The sequence below is a fragment of the Argopecten irradians genome, chromosome 5 (genome assembly GCF_041381155.1).
Source record: "Argopecten irradians isolate NY chromosome 5, Ai_NY, whole genome shotgun sequence".
Classification (NCBI taxonomy): domain Eukaryota; kingdom Metazoa; phylum Mollusca; class Bivalvia; order Pectinida; family Pectinidae; genus Argopecten; species Argopecten irradians.
The window spans coordinates 28,220,115-28,238,213 of NC_091138.1; positions in this window are offsets into that span (position 1 = coordinate 28,220,115).

An 18,099-nucleotide genomic window follows, 5' to 3' on the forward strand; every position below is an offset into this window, starting at 1 on the left:
TGATCAATCACTTAAATCCGTGAAACAAAATACAAATATTTTGACTGGTATATCTACTTAAATCCGTGAAAACAAATACATATATTATGACTGATCAATTTACTTAAATCCTGAAAACAAATACAAATATTTTGACTGATCAATCTACTTAAATCCGTGAAACAAATACAAATATTTTGACTGATCAATCTACTTAAATCCCTGAAACAAATACAAATATTTTGACTGATCAATCTACTTAAATCCGTGAAACAAATACAAATATTTTGACTGATCAATCTACTTAAATCCGTGAAAACAAATACAAATATTTTGACTGATCAATCTACTTAAATCCGTGAAACAAATACAAATATTTTGACTGATCAATCTACTTAAATCCGTGAAACAAATACAAATATTTTGACTGATCAATCTACTTAAATCCGTGAAACAAATACAAATATTTTAACTGATTAATCTACTTAAATCCGTGAAACAAATACAAATATTTTGACTGATCAATCTACTTAAATCCATGATACAAACACAAATATTTTGACTGATCAATCTACTTAAATCCGTGAAACAAATACAAATATTTTGACTGATCAATCTACTTAAATCCGCGAAACAAATACAAATATTTTGACTGATCAATCTACTTAAATCCGTGAAACAAATACAAATATTTTGACTGATCAATCTACTTAAATCCGTGAAACAAATACAAATATTTTGACTGATCAATCTACTTAAATCCGTGAAACAAATACAAATATTTTGACTGATCAATCTACTTAAATCCGTGATACAAATACAAATATTTTGACTGATCAATCTACTTAAATCCGTGAAACAAAATACAAATATTTTGACTGATCAATCTACTTAAATCCGTGAAACAAATACAAATATTTTGACTGATCAATCTACTTAAATCCGTGAAAACAAATACAAATATTTTGACTGATCAATCTACTTAAATCCGTGAAACAAATACAAATATTTTGACTGATCAATCTACTTAAATCCGTGAAACAAATACAAATATTTTGACTGATCAATCTACTTAATCCGTGAAACAAATACAAATATTTTGACTGATCAATCTACTTAATCCGTGAAACAAATACAAATATTTTGACTGATCAATCTACTTAAATCCGTGAAACAAATACAAATATTTTGACTGATCAATCTACTTAAATCCGTGAAACAAATACAAATATTTTGACTGATCAATCTACTTAAATCCGTGAAACAAATACAAATATTTTGACTGATCAATCTACTTAAATCCGTGAAACAAATACAAACAGTATGACTGATCAATCTACTTAAATCCGTGAAACAAATACAAATATTTTGACTGATCAATCAACTTAAATCCGTGAAACAAATACAAATATTTTGACTGATCAATCAACTTAAATCCGTGAAACAAAATACAAATATTTTGACTGGTATATCTACTTAAATCCGTGAAACAAATACAAATATTTTGACTGATCAATCAACTTAAATCCGTGAAACAAATACAAATATTTTGACTGATCAATCTACTTAAATCCGTGAAACAAATACAAATATTTTTGACTGATCAATCTACTTAAATCCGTGAAACAAATACAAATATTTTGACTATCAATCTACTTAAATCCGTGAAACAAATACAAATATTTTGACTGATCAATCTACTTAAATCCGTGAAACAAATACAAATATTTTGACTGATCAATCTACTTAAATCCGTGAAACAAATACAAATATTTTGACTGATCAATCTACTTAAATCCGTGAAACAAATACAAATATTTTGACTGATCAATCTACTTAAATCCGTGAAACAAATACAAATATTTTGACTGATCAATCTACTTAAATCCGTGAAACAAATACAAATATTTTGACTGATCAATCTACTTAAATCCGTGAATACAAATACAAATATTTTGACTGATCAATCAACTTAAATCCGTGAAACAAATACAAATATTTTGACTGATCAATCTACTTAAATCCGTGAAACAAATACAAATATTTTGACTGATCAATCTACTTAAATCCGTGAAACAAATACAAATATTTTGACTGATCAATCTACTTAAATCCGTGAAACAAATACAAATATTTTGACTGATCAATCTACTTAAATCCGTGAAACAAATACAAATATTTTGACTGATCAATCTACTTAAATCCGTGAAACAAATACAAATATTTTGACTGATCAATCTACTTAAATCCGTGAAACAAATACAAATATTTTGACTGATCAATCAACTTAAATCCGTGAAACAAATACAAATATTTTTAACTGATCAATCTACTTAAATCCGTGAAACAAATACAAATATTTTGACTGATCAATCTACTTAAATCCGTGAAACAAATACAAATATTTTGATATCAATCACTTAAATCCGTGAAACAAATACAAATATTTTGACTAATCAATCAACTTAAATCCATGAAACAAACACAAATATTTTGACTAATCAATCTACTTAAATCCGTGAAACAAATACAAATATTTTAACTGATTAATCTACTTAAATCCGTGAAACAAATACAAATATTTTGACTGATCAATCTACTTAAATCCGTGAAACAAATACAAATATTTTGACTGATCAATCTACTTAAATCCGTGAAACAAATACAAATATTTTGACTGATCAATCTACTTAAATCCGTGAAACAAATACAAATATTTTGACTGATCAATCTACTTAAATCCGTGAAACAAATACAAATGTTTTGACTGATCAATCCACTTAAATCCATGATACAAAATACAAATATTTTGACTGGTCAATCTAATTAAATCCGTGAAAACAAATACATATATTATGACTGATCAATCTACTTAAATCCGTGAAAACAAATACAAATATTTTGACTGATCAATCTACTTAAATCCGTGAAACAAATACAAATATTTTGACTGATCAATCTACTTAAATCCGTGAAACAAATACAAATATTTTGACTGATCAATCTACTTAATCCGTGAAACAAATACAAATATTTTGACTGATCAATCTACTTAATCCGTGAAACAAATACAAATATTTTACTGATCAATCTACTTAAATTTACAAAATATTTTGACTGATCAATCAACTTAAATCCGTGAAACAAATACAAATATTTTGACTGATCAATCAACTTAAATCCGTGAAACAAATACAAATATTTTATGCTATTTTAATGCCAGTGGATGAGTAGCCACGAAAAAGAGGAAGGAGAGGATTTGGATGGAGATCATTTACTAAGATAGAATCTTCAAGACAACGTCCCTCAAACTTAAACAGAAATAACAATATCGTTGATTATTCGGTTAAGTTCGGTTTTGGCGTCTTATTACATATCCGAAACAAAATAAATAATTCAGAAAGGCCCACTACCTTTCTGAAAAGGCTTTTGATTTTTTAAAATGGGAATGTGAAATGAGATCGACATTTTTGTAGAGTCGCAAAAGTTATTAAATTACCGTTAATACTACACTTAATTAATAGATAAAATGTTATTTTTCATAACGCGGGTCGTCTTATGTTTCCCGCCGTCGTCCTAAATATCGCGCGGTAATTTACTATCACTGCCCCAGACGGCAAAACAGCGAAATATCTCTCCAATGTCACCATAGATTAATAAAACAATGATAATAAATAATGATATCAAAAGAACATTTATATCTTCCCTGCGTAATAATTGTTAACATTGAAGATTCCTTTCGCGGTTTTGCCGTCTGAAGCAGTGATAGTCCAGTAACACGCGGTTATTGATAGGTGATAAGAAGTGTAGTATAAACGTAAAGCTAGTAACTTTTGCGATCGTACAAAATTATCAACCTCATTTTACATATATGATTCTCCATTCCCATTTTTAAAAATCAAAAGGCGTTTCAGAAAGGTAGTGGGCCGTGTCAGGCTTAGGAGGTAGAGAAAACCGGAGTAACCTGAGAAACAAGTCCATCATCCTGTAGTCAGTATCTGGCAACTGCTACAGACAGCACTAGAGACATCTCTTATCCGCTTGCCCTAACGAATAAAATATCTATGGAGTAGATCAGACAAGGTAATAGACACGAAATTTCGAGGATTAAAGTATCGAACTTATTTTTACTTTATTCAATTTTATAACGGACACAATTTCCGACACATACATTATATGATTAATAGCTACAGGAGGCCGAAATCAGGCGAAAAGTGTTATGCTTATAGATGATAGATATGAGTGTTCCCCTACAAAAAGAGATGTTTTTAAACAAGTTTTTCATATATATTTTTTTTTTCATTTATCTTTTTTTTAATTGCATTTTTTCCCGTGTTTGTTTGTTTTTTAACTCAATATTACGGCTCACTCCTCACAACTTATATATAATCCATGATAATTTGCAGAAAAGTAATAATTTGCCTATACAGTGGGAGTTACCTCCCTTTGACTACTGAAAAATTCATTAAACTGCAATTTGCGTTACTACATAATATCTACACATTGTAGCATGCATGAATTTTGTCAATAAAAAAAATGAAGAAACACATGGAGTGTACATGGAAGTAAACTTTAAAACTTCAAATATATATTTGTTAGTGTAATGAACAACAAATAAAGTTGTGAGCTCATTATGGATTACCACCTACATGACTCCTGATTGTATAGGTACGAAACACCGTTATCGATATACCAGACCTTTTAGCATTTTTTCCTGAGTAGCCGTGACAACGATTCGCGCGCGTTAAAACGGCTATAATCGACCGTCAGCATCTGTGCACATGATCGGGGCGTGTAGGTTCCCAGCGGTGGAGTGTGATCCCTATCGCTAGGCCTCGTTACAGGACTAGCGGACATTTCGGGACACGCCCTTTCCGTGACACAGTTAGCGGTTACCACCGGGGCTTTTACAATATATACCACAATTCTTCCGCATTCTATTTGTCGACACGGCTTGTATTTGTTTCTATTTTTCATGTTCGGTATCGTAGACTACTGTACCCTTGGCTAGCGTTGGTATCTAAGAGAAATTTCGCCAACGCAGGGACTTAAGGATATACTCCTCTGAGAAGTCAAAATTTTCTTGTATTAAACTTTTTTTCTTATATAGATTTTTGGAAATAGGAGTTCATACCATGAAAGAAAATGGAAGAAAATACATATGTCCGTGTGCTCGTTTTTGAGCTATTGTCACTCAAAGATACCAAAATGACAAAATAGTGGATTTTATTGGAATTTAGCCGTTTTGACCACATACACTAGAATTTAAAGCCATAATTCCCTAATGAGGTGTTTGATATGTATGGATGTTTGTAGAATTTATTTTCAAGTAGTCTTCATTAAAAATATACCAGTTATGATTAATAAGAGTCATATTTTTCTCAAAATAACAACATATGCTACTCCTACCCCTTAATTGTGAGCTCCAAAATGCACTATTCTCAGCCATTTTTCTCAAATTTAACCCTTTATAGAAAAAGTTCTGGTAATAAACTTTTGTCAATAGTTTGCATATAAACAGGGAAAGGGTTGTTCTTTCTAGATCAGGCAGAAAAATGGGGGGTCCGTGTGCTTACTGTTTTGCCCCATTTAAATATTTGTTATTTTTCAATATTTTTGACTAAAAAATAAAAGTGCTCAAATTACCATTAAATGTAGAAATAAAGTGACAAAAGTGTATCATTTCACACATTAATGTTCAATATTTTAATTAACACGAACCCAGTGAAGATTTACAGCAAAAATTAACTCGATACAGCTGAAAATGCTGACGCGGTGATGATTTAAGTAAAAACAATTTAAGTAAAATATGGGAAAACGGTGGCTCTACTCAAAGCAAAAAAAAAGACACAATTTCAAAATGGCCGCCAAATGGGTCATTTCTTTAAATCGCTGTGTAAAAAAATCTACTAAAAATAGAAATGTAATTTTTTGACATAATTTGCTACAGACCACATGCTACAGATATTGATAAATCGTATTTGAAAATCCCATAACGTTTTTGATCTATGTTGAAACGAGATTTCAACGGGACTGAAACCACAGAAGAATACATCCTTAATAATAGGTCCAGTTACCATGTATGTACCAATCATAATGCACTTTTATAAATGGTCATGCGCGCGGTTTCTAGATGCACCGTCAAACTATATCAAGTACCTGTGTAGAGCGCATGCGTAAAAAAGTCACTTGATTTCAAAACTTGTCTACGTTACAAAATTCAAAACCCATACCAGTACATGTACATGCTTTTCACAATCAATCAATCAGTTTTGGTGTGTATTTGTATGTACATATCGCTGAGTTAATTAGACAGTCGTAAATTCAATTATGTGATGATAATACCCCAGTTATTCCAGCGATTGGCGACTGACGTTTGAGTTGTTGGTGTGTGTCAATCGAATATCGAATTTGGCTTGTGAATTTTTAACATTTCACGTAAAAGTCAGTGACAAATCATTATCAAACTATTTCACAAGAAAGTGACATCTTGTCACGATATCTATGTAGTAATAAATTGCCAACGCACGTGCCTCTTGATCACGTGCAATGCATATTTAATTCTGTATGTGAGGTTCCCACTCCCTCGTTAATGGGAGGTGTTTATCAATCATTAAGAGCCACACCGTTGGATCTCCATAAATGTTCTGTATTACGTCTTGAAATGAAATCTTAGTCGTCCACAAGGACATTGACATTCTGTACAGCTGTTAGGGAAATAAGGAGGGGCAGTTATAGAGGGTCTGATTAGCGATTAAATGTGATAAAATTTCTGGCTGTCATCACATGTTCTAAACGATCAGTCTTTTATGAAAGTTATGTTAAAACATTCATCCATAATTCATTAATTGAATGTCACTTGTCATAGCTACATAGCCCGTATATTACTTCCTTAACGTAAGTGTATAAGGTATTACCCGAAAAGACATAACTTGCTCGCTCAAAACATCACTAGATTGCTTATAAAAGCATTACGACTTTCGAAATATCTTCATTGAGAACATTGTATTTTCTTATTTTTAACAAAAGAAGGTTTCTAAGCGGCTGGCCGAGTGGTTAAAATGTCCCGACCTATTACCACAAGACCTCTGGGTCGCGAATCCAATTTGGGGTAGTTGCCAGGTACTGACCGCTGGTCAGTGGTGATTTTTCTTTGGGTACTCCGGTTTTCCTCCACCAATAAGTCTGGCACGTACTTTAATGACCCTGACTGTTTAGACGTTAAACAAATCAAACCAGGCCATGAGAAGGTTAAATCAGTAAGAACTACGTTTACAGCCTATTTCTATCAACAGACCCGAACGAATCTTTGTGAAGATGGAACGTTATAATGGGCGTTATTTCTTAATTTTTGACCCATTCAGGCATATACGAGGTTCTTTTTTTATAAACGATTTAAAAAAAAAAAATGTCTTCTTTAAAAATAAACAAACATTATTTACATCTCTGAAAAGTTGCAAACAAATGATTCCTACATGATTTGGCCTTGTTCTACTCTGCCGAGAGCCCAAAATATAAATAATAACATTATAAACTTTCATTATTTTACATAATTGGTAATGGTCATGTATTAAATACGTTAGGTATAATGACTACATGGTAACAGGTTGTTTATATCTAGAAATGAATTGCTCCTGCTCCCGCTAATAGGGCTAATTTGCATGTTAATATGTAAACGTATAAGGGCGTACTTGTCATCTTTATTAGATCAAAAGTCGCTGGCTGTACACTTTTGAAAATGTTCCCCACACACAGTTAATACCACAAACTTACCTTGGTCAACAAGTACCCATTCAATTACATGTAAAAGGCATAATGGGTCGATTCGAACCATGTTACTGATTTGTCTCAGATATTGTACAGGTATATGAAATGAAAGAAACACGCGACGTGTAGTTCGATTCTGCATTTAATGACTCGCACAAATTCAAACAAACTGTATAAAATGCATTGTTGTCAGAACCAAATTGTAGCATCATATAATCAACATGTTTTTCGCGTGATTACCTTAAAATACGTGTTTACCAGCAAGTCAGATTTGATGAGGTGAATATCAACCTAACAGAATCAAACCAAATGATACCGAAACCGAATGAAATGCCATTGATATAGTTTTATATTAAAATGATTAATATGCAATTTGTTCGCAAAGGAGATGCATAGTATAGCATTTGTTCGCAAAGGAGATGTATAGTAAAGCATATGTTCGCAAAGGAGATGTATAGTAAAGCATATATTCGCAAAGGAGATGTATAGTAAAGCATATATTCGCAAAGGAGATGTATAGTAAAGCATATGTTCGCAAAGGAGATGTATAGTAAAGCATATGTTCGCAAAGGAGATGTATAGTAAAGCATATGTTCGCAAAGGAGATGTATAGTAAAGCATATATTCGCAAAGGAGATGTATAGTATAGCATATGTTCGCAAAGGAGATGTATAGTAAAGCATATGTTCGCAAAGGAGATGTATAGTAAAGCATATGTTCGCAAAGGAGATGTATAGTAAAGCATATGTTCGCAAAGGAGATGTATAGTAAAGCATATGTTCGCAAAGGAGATGTATAGTAAAGCATATGTTCGCAAAGGAGATGTATAGTAAAGCATATGTTCGCAAAGGAGATGTATAGTAAAGCATATGTTCGCAAAGGAGATGTATAGTAAAGCATATGTTCGCAAAGGAGATGTATAGTATAGCATATGTTCGCAAAGGAGATGTATAGTAAAGCATATGTTCGCAAAGGAGATGTATAGTAAAGCATATGTTCGCAAAGGAGAAGTGTATAGTAAAGCATATGTTCGCAAAGGAGATGTATAGTAAAGCATATGTTCGCAAAGGAGATGTATAGTAAAGCATATGTTCGCAAAGGAATTATAGTAAAGCATATGTTCGCAAAAGAGATGTATAGTATAGCATATGTTCGCAAAGGAGATGTATAGTATAGCATATGTTCACAAAGGAGATATATAGTAAAGCATATCAAACAGATAAAGTTGGTAATAAGGAATCTATATGAGCACAGAATGACTATAAAAAACCCGAATATAGCTTAATATTACTTAAATTAGAAACAAAATCGGGTTGTCAAACTCCACATGGCTATGATTCATCCAATGAAAATGGTAACAAGTCAAGACATATTTAATATGCACCTTTGTACAATAGGCTTTATATAATGGAATCGAACATTTGAATGATTAACTTAATACTTTGCCATTTACTGCATGTAAGTTCAACAATTGTGGGTGGTTTCCTTGGTCGGATTTCCGTATATAATGATAAATAAACGTTTTACTATCCGTTTTTAAGTAAGAAACATGCTTTATATAAATAACAATGTCATCGTCAGTCACGCGGAACGTTCAATCATATTGCATTTGACATATTTAATTTGATTTTAGAAAACAATTAAAAATGTTAATGTATGACATTTGATATGTCGTACTTTCTCATTAAGATTGACGACCTGCCACATTATATAGCTATAGGAATTATAATAGAACTAACGAGAGGTCGTCTAGTGATTAACGGGGGTCAGGGGTCACAGTAAGGAGACACAGGCCACTGTACAGAGACAGGCCATTGTCCAGAGACTCAGGCCACTGTACAGAGACACAGACACTGTACAGAGACACTTAACCACTGTACAGAGGTAATGGCCGTCTGTCGAGAGACTCAGTCCACTATACAGAGACACAGGCCACTGTACAGAGACACAGGCCACTGTACAGAGACACAGGCCACTGTACGGAGACACAGGCCACTGTACAGAGACACAGGCCACTGTCAAGGACTCAGGCTACTGACACAGGCCACTGTCCAGAGACTCAACCACTATACAGAGACACAGGCCACTGTACAAAGACACAGGCCACTGTACTGAAGATACAGCCAATGTTAGATATACAGGCCACTGTACAGAGACACAGCCACTGTACAGAGACCAGGCCACTGTAACTGAGATAACAGCCCACTGTTGTACAGATAACAGGGCCCACTGGTCAAATGACATACGGCAACTGTACAGAGCATAAGACACTGTACAGGGACACAGACCAGCGTACAGAGGCAAAGACCACTGTACAGAGACACAGGACACTGTACAGAGACACAGATCCACTGTACAAAGACACATGCCACTAAAGAGAAACAGTGCCACTAAACAAGAGACACCAAATCACGGTACAGAGACACACACTCACTGTACAGAGACACACCACCACCGTACAGAGACACATACCACCGTACAGAGACACACACCACTCTACAGAGAAGACACTCGACAGAAGGAGCCACTGTACAGAGAGACACCAGGCCACTGTACAGGTGGATATCAGGACGCACTGTGCAGAGACACTCAGGCCACTGTACTAGAGACACAGACCACATGTGCAGAGTAACACAGTGCCACTGTACAGAGACACAAGGCCACTGTAGGTGATGACACGAATGGCCACTGTACAGAGACACAAGGCACTGTACAAGACACCTTTTTACCACGGTACTGTACAGAACAGCCACTGTCAAATGACATACTGACCACTGTAACAGAGTACAGGAGACATAGACACAGACACTGTACAGGAGACACAGACCACTGTACTAGAGGCAACTGTACAGAACCACTGTACAGAGACACAGACAGACAGACCACTGTACAGAGACACAGATCACTGTACAGAGAAAGACACATGGCCACTGTACAGAGACACATGCCACTGTACAGAGACACACAGGCCACTGTACAGAGACACACACCACTACAAGTACAGGAGACACACCACTGTATAGAGGACACAGACACTGTACAGACACACATACCACCGTAACAGAGACACACACCACTGTACAGAGACACAGACCCACTGTACAGAGACAAAAAGGCCACTGTACAGAGACACAGGCCACTGTACAGAGACACAGACCACTGTACAGAGACACAGACCACTGTACAGAGACACAGGCCACTGTACAGAGACACTGTACAGAGACACAGGCCACTGTACAGAGACACAGGCCACTGTACAGAGATACAGACCCACTGTACAGAGAACACACTACAACAGTCTAAGACACAGGCCACTGTACAGAGACACAGCCACTGTACAGAGACACAGGCCACTGTACGGAGACACAGGCCACTGTACAGAGACACAGGCCACTGTTGTATACAGGCACTGTACAGAGACACAGGCCACATGTCCAGAGACTCAGAACCACTGTACAGAGACACAGGCCCACTGTACAAAGACACAGCCCACTGTACAGAGACACAGGCCTGTACAGAGACCAGGCCACTGTACAGGAGACACAGCCACTGTACAGAGACAAAGCCACTGTACAGAGACACAGACCACTGTACAGAGACACAGCCCACTGTACAAATGACACACGGCACTGTACAGAGACACAGGACACTGTACAGAGACACACAGGCCACTGTACAGAGAAACATTTGATTTGCAACGCTGTACAGAGACACACTGTACAGAGACACACTCCACCGTACAGAGACACATACCACCGTACAGAGACACACACCACTGTACAGAGACACAGACCACTGTATAGAGACAGAAAGGCCACTGTTACAGAGACACAGACCACCGTACAAAATACACAGACACTGTAGCAAGATATACAGGCCACTGTACAGAGACAAAAAGGCCACTGTGAGAGACACAAGCCACCGTACAGAGACACAAGACCACTGTACATAGACTCAGGCCACTGTATAGAGACAAGATCACTGTACAGAGACACAAGCCACTGTACAGAGATAACAAGGCCACTGTACATAGACACAGCCACTGTACAGAGACACAGCCACTGTACAGAGACACAGGCCACTGTACAGAGACACAGGACACTGTACAGAGACACAGACCACTGTACAGAGACACAGACACTGTACAGAGACACAGACCACTGTACAGAGACACACTGTACAGAGACACAGACACTGTACAGAGACACAGACCACTGTACAGAGACACAGACCACTGTACAGAGACACAGACCACGTACAGAGACACAGACACTGTACAGAGACACAAACACTGTACAGAGAACAGCCACTGTACAGAGACACAGACCACCGTACGGAGACACACCACTGTGCAGAGACACAGACACTGTACAGAGACACAGAAAATGTACAGAGACACAGGCCACAGTACAGAGACACAGACCACTGTCCAGAGACACAGACCACTGTACAGAGACACGGACCACTGTATAGAGACACAGACACTGTACAGAGACACAAACCACTTTACAGAGACACAGGCCACTGTACAAAGATACTGGCCACTATACAGAGACACAGGCCACTGTACAGACTTGGGCCACTGTACAGAGACATCGGCCATTGTACAGAGACACAGGCCACTGTTCAGAAACACAGGCTTTTGTATTGGTATCATATACGTAAAGATATAGGTTAAAGATAGGGGTTGCAAAATGAGATGTAAACCTCAAGGAGTAAGGCAGCCTCGGAAACCAAGTGTCGAAACTCCACTACGTCCCGTTTACGTGGGTAACCGACGATGTTTATAAGGAGTTTTCTGCAGGACAAAAATAAGGAACAAAACAGTTTATAAGCCACCCTAAACGAGTTTTCTGCTTGCATTTCGGAAGCTACGACGTGCCGATTCGGCAACACATTTTTGGCGAAGTCAAATTAGAATCACACGAAGAGTAACTATATTTTACACCATGGACAAACTACGCGACATTTCAAAATGTAAATTAGTTGCGATTTAACGCATTCTTGTTGATTTGTCTTTCGCATGGTAATTAACCGTTTTTCACAACGCGCTGTGTCGTAATTAGATTTGGCTCTATTTTGGGAGTTCTTCTCATGGATCTCTGGTTTTATTCTTTGCATGACGTTTTGTCGCTATGTGAACTTTTACGTACATCGATTGGAGCCTTGTCCATCGTTAGATAACGGCACTTTTACGTACATCGGCTGGATCCTGGTCCTTTGTTGGATGACGGCGCTATTACGTACATCGACTGGATCCTTGTCCGCTTTACGTCATCCTGATCTTTCCTTGTTGGATGACGGCGCTATTACGTACATCGACTGGATCCTTGTCCGTTGTTGGATGACGGCGCTATTACGTACATCGACTGGATCCTTGTACGTTGGTGGATGACGGCGCTATTACGTACATCGACTGGATCCTTGTCCTTTGGTGGATGACGGCGCTATTACGTACATCGACTGGATCCTTGTCCGTTGGTGGATGACGGCGCTATTACGTACATCGACTGGATCCTTGTCCGTTGGTGGATGACGGCGCTATTACGTACATCGACTGGATCCTTGTCCGTTGGTGGATGACGGCGCTATTACGTACATCGACTGGATCCTTGTCCGTTGGTGGATGACGGCGCTATTACGTACATCGGCTGGATCCTTGTCCTTTGGTGGATGACGGCGCTATTACGTACATCGGCTGGATCCTTGTCCGTTGTTGGATGACGGCGCTATTACGTACATCGGCTGGATCCTTGTCCTTTGTTGGATGACGGCGCTATTACGTACATCGGCTGGATCCTTGTCCTTTGTTGGATGACGGCGCTATTACGTAGATTTGCTGGATCCTTGTTCGTTGTTGGATGACGGCGCTATTACGTACATCGGCTGGATCCTTGTCCGTTGTTGGATGACGGCGCTATTACGTACATCGGCTGGATCCTTGTCCTTTGTTGGATGACGGCGCTATTACGTAATCGGCTGGATCCTTGTCCGTTGTTGGATGACGGCGCTATTACGTACATCGGCTGGATCCTTGTCCGTTGTTGGATGACGGCGCTATTACGTACATCGGCTGGATCCTTGTCCGTTGTTGGATGACGGCGCTATTACGTACATCGACTGGATCCTTGTCCGTTGTTGGATGACGGCGATTACGTACATACGTATCCTTTGGATGCTGGATCCTTGTCCCTTGTTGTTGGATGACGGCGCTATTACGTACATCGCTGGATCCTTGTCCTTTGTTGGATGACGCGCTATTACGTACATCGGCTGGATCCTTGTCCGTTGGTGGATGACGGCGCTATTACGTACATCGGCTGGATCCTTGTCCTTTGTTGGATGACGGCGCTATTACGTACATCGGCTGGATCCTTGTCCGTTGTTGGATGACGGCGCTATTACGTACATCGACTGGATCCTTGTCCGTTGTTGGATGACGGCGCTATTACGTAGATTTGCTGGATCCTTGTTCGTTGTTGGATGACGGCGCTATTACGTACATCGGCTGGATCCTTGTCCGTTGTTGGATGACGGCGCTATTACGTACATCGGCTGGATCCTTGTCCGTTGGTGGATGACGGCGCTATTACGTACATCGGCTGGATCCTTGTTCGTTGTTGGATACGGCGCTATTACGTACATCGACTGGATCCTTGTCCTTTGCTGGATGACGGCGCTATTACGTACATTGTGTACACCATTTGCTTGCTTTGTGCAATACAAAATATAGCTTCAGGCTGAAAGCAAAAGCTAATGTAAAATGTTGTCTTTTGCATGACACCGTATATCACATTGTTTCTATTTGTATGCAGTGCTGCTCTTAGTGCTCCCTGTTGGTTTTTGCATCATACGTTGTGCCTTGGTATAGCGCTATAATGTCAGTATCACAATAGTATAACGCACATTCTTGTTCCTCATATGCAATATACAAATTGCCTTTTGTATGGAATGTCTTTTGTTGATCGTTATGCATTGTGCCATTCTGTTGTTGTTTTCTACAAGGCAACCTCTGCTCTGAGAACGAAACACTCTTACATTCCATATTTTCTTTTTCAATTAGCATGGCACTGGCATTTCGTTCAAATTCCTATTTTTCTTTCTTTTGTTTTGTTTTGTTTTCCTCGTAGAATGGTTTTGCTACTGCAAGGCGCACGTTTCGACTTCGAATAGAGCCTGCATTGCTCTCTATTGACGAGCTTCTCGCTGGGAAATCGCTAGGAATTACTTAACAATACTATAGCTTAGTATTAAAGCAACCAATGTTCTTCCTCTTTTTGCGAATGCTAGTATTACTCAATAATTACAGGTATGTAAATGCGGATTAAGGGGAGCAAGCCAAGCTTCACATTTCAAAGTAAAGATAAAAAGACAATGTCCTACAAACCTAAAAAGCACATTCCAGTCCATTACGCAGGTGATTTGCGTTACCTGTGAAGTATCTACCATCTGTCAAATATAACCGTAGAATCCCACAATACACACAAACCGGTAATAACTCTATAATTATCAGGGTCATTGCCACCAGCCCTGTTTTTGTCAATATGTTTAATCACGCTTGTTGTCATCGGTTTCTACACCTCATCTATTGTACAGAATTTACTTTAACCACAGTGTAAGCCACATCAGTCACATTCACGCGCCCATTCCTGTTACTACGGTACGTAACTCGGCCTCAAGTTGTTTTCATAAACCTAATATAATAAGAGTATGATTAATTATTTCATATTGGCGGTAAACACTGGGTGTAACCAGGAATGTGTACTATATGATCACAAATATCAGCTGTTTAGAGTTCAACAATGTTTAGCAAAGTGCTCCAATTAGGCGCTTCAAAGCTAAACTAACGGCTTACCACTGCTAGTAAGGGCAGCAACACGCACTTTTTTCTCCGATAAATGTGTGTTATTAATTGATTACAGAGACCCCAAGGGACGATCTTCCCGTTACCAAGGTTCCACGTGGCCACGAGGTTGACGCTGTACCATGGGTCTGTATCTCTAGGCCGCGAAATCGAACCCAAGTCAGCCAATTGAATGATATTTTAAACGCGACAGGAGTTATTAGGAACTCCGGCTTTCCAACACCGCGAAACCTTGACAAACTTTACAGCTTACAATGGTTCGTGTATCTTTTGTACGGTCTACAAGTACCGGTATCTGTGCAGCCCACTCTGATACCAGTATCTGTGTAAACCGCACTGTGATACCGGTATCCGTGTATACCCCGCACTGTGGTACCGGTATCTGTGTAGACCGCACTCTGATTACCATTATACATGTATGTGTGCGGACTAAACATGTACATGTATCAGGTATCAGTTTACAGATTACAAAGACACTGTATCAGTGCGTACAGATTGGTGTACCACTGTACGGTCTACATGTACGCGCATGGTGAATAAACAGGTGTACATACAGTGAACGAACATTATTCGGTTTAGACAACTCGTAATAAATTAATTCTGTTCTTTCGTCGAACGCGACCATGCAATCAGGGATATGTATTACAATTTATCCATTTAAAAAAGAAATTTAATAATTTTTGAATTTGCAAGGGTAGATATTGCCGTTTTAATTTTTAAAGTTTGGAATTAATAACCTCTTTAAGTCTCTCAAGGACTGTTTCAAGGATGCGATTTACACGTGTATCAAAACGGTAGGGCTACTTGAAGTTTTTAAAGTTCCGTCGGCTATTTGTGATTGAACAGAAAGTCTGGTTTAATACAAGGTTAACGCCCAGTTTGATGAGGAAATAATCACATCATTGCTAATCGCTTCTATAAATGATAGTAAAGAACGTACAAATCGATGCCTGACAGATCACAGCCTAGGAGTGTTTATGTTGCATATCACCGTATAGGAGTGTGTGTGTCACATATCATAGAATAGGAGTGAGTGTGTCACACATCACAGTACAGGAGTGTGTGTGTGTCGCATATCACAGTATAGGAGTGTGTGTGTCACATATCATAGAATAGGAGTGTGTGTGTCACATATCATAGAATAGGAGTGTATGTGTCACATATCATCGAATAGGAGTGTGTGTGTCACATATCACAATATATGAGAGTGTGTCACATATCACAATATAGGAGTGTGCGTGTCACACATCACAGTATATAAATGTGTGTGTCACATATCTCATTATAGGAGTGTGTGTCACATATCACATTATAGGAGTGTATGTGTCACATATCACAGTATATGAGTGTGTGTGTCACATATCACAGTATAGGAGTGTGTGTGTCACATATCACAGTATAGGAGTGTGTGTGTCACATATCACAGTATAGGATGTGTGTGTCAAACACAATGGTGTGTGTTCAAATAAAGTATTAGGAGTGTGTGTGTCACATATCACAGTATATGAGTGTGTGTGTCACATATCACAGTATAGGAGTGTGTGTGTCACATATCACAGTATAGGAGTGTGTGTGTCAAATACCACAGTATAGGAGTGTGTGTGTCACATATCACAGCATAGGAGTGTGTGTGTCACATATCACAGTATAGGAGTGTGTGTCACATATCATCGTATAGGAGTGTGTGTCACATATCACAGCCTATGAGTTTGTGTCACATATCACAGCCTACGAGTTTGTGTCACATATCACAGTATAGTACTGTATCTGCTTACGACATTGGAATCTATCTGATCACAGCATTGGACTGCCCATGTCATTAGATTGTTTCTGATTACATCATTAAAATTAAACATTTTTTTCTCGTAATTACGACATAATCATCTGTTTGATTTTTTTCAATAACGAGATTAGTAACGATCGGTTTCTCGTAATAACCGCCGGCTGAATTAACCAAAGAGGTATGGCGGCCATTTCGACCTTAAGGTGACCGTTTTCAAAATTTAAAAATTAATATCAACATATGAAGTTATGATTTTAATATCAACATATGAAGTTATGATTGTATTTGAGAACATGTATTTTTTTAATTGCAGTAGATAATTAATTAAATGACCATAAAGTTGTATCATCGTGTAATTTGTGACTTTTGGTGGAGGTTTTCCCGCCTTAAAATCCACTTTTAACATAGAGCGCATCAGAGGACCAACTTTTACTAAGGCTCATTTTATGCAGCGTAGGAAATTCAAATACAACTCTAATCCTATTCCCGAAAAGTGGTCATCCAATTTGCTTCTGTCTCAAAACGAGAAAAATGTGATTGATGTCATATTTTAATTCAATTTCACCCAGACTGCGTACGAATTAATGTCAGAAAAAGTTTAGTTTGAAGACTGTGTAGCTCAGATGGTTGAGATGTGGCACCCTGGGGTGAACCAGTACTTTTTTTTGTATTTTGACAAGCAACATACATCCATCATTTTGTCATA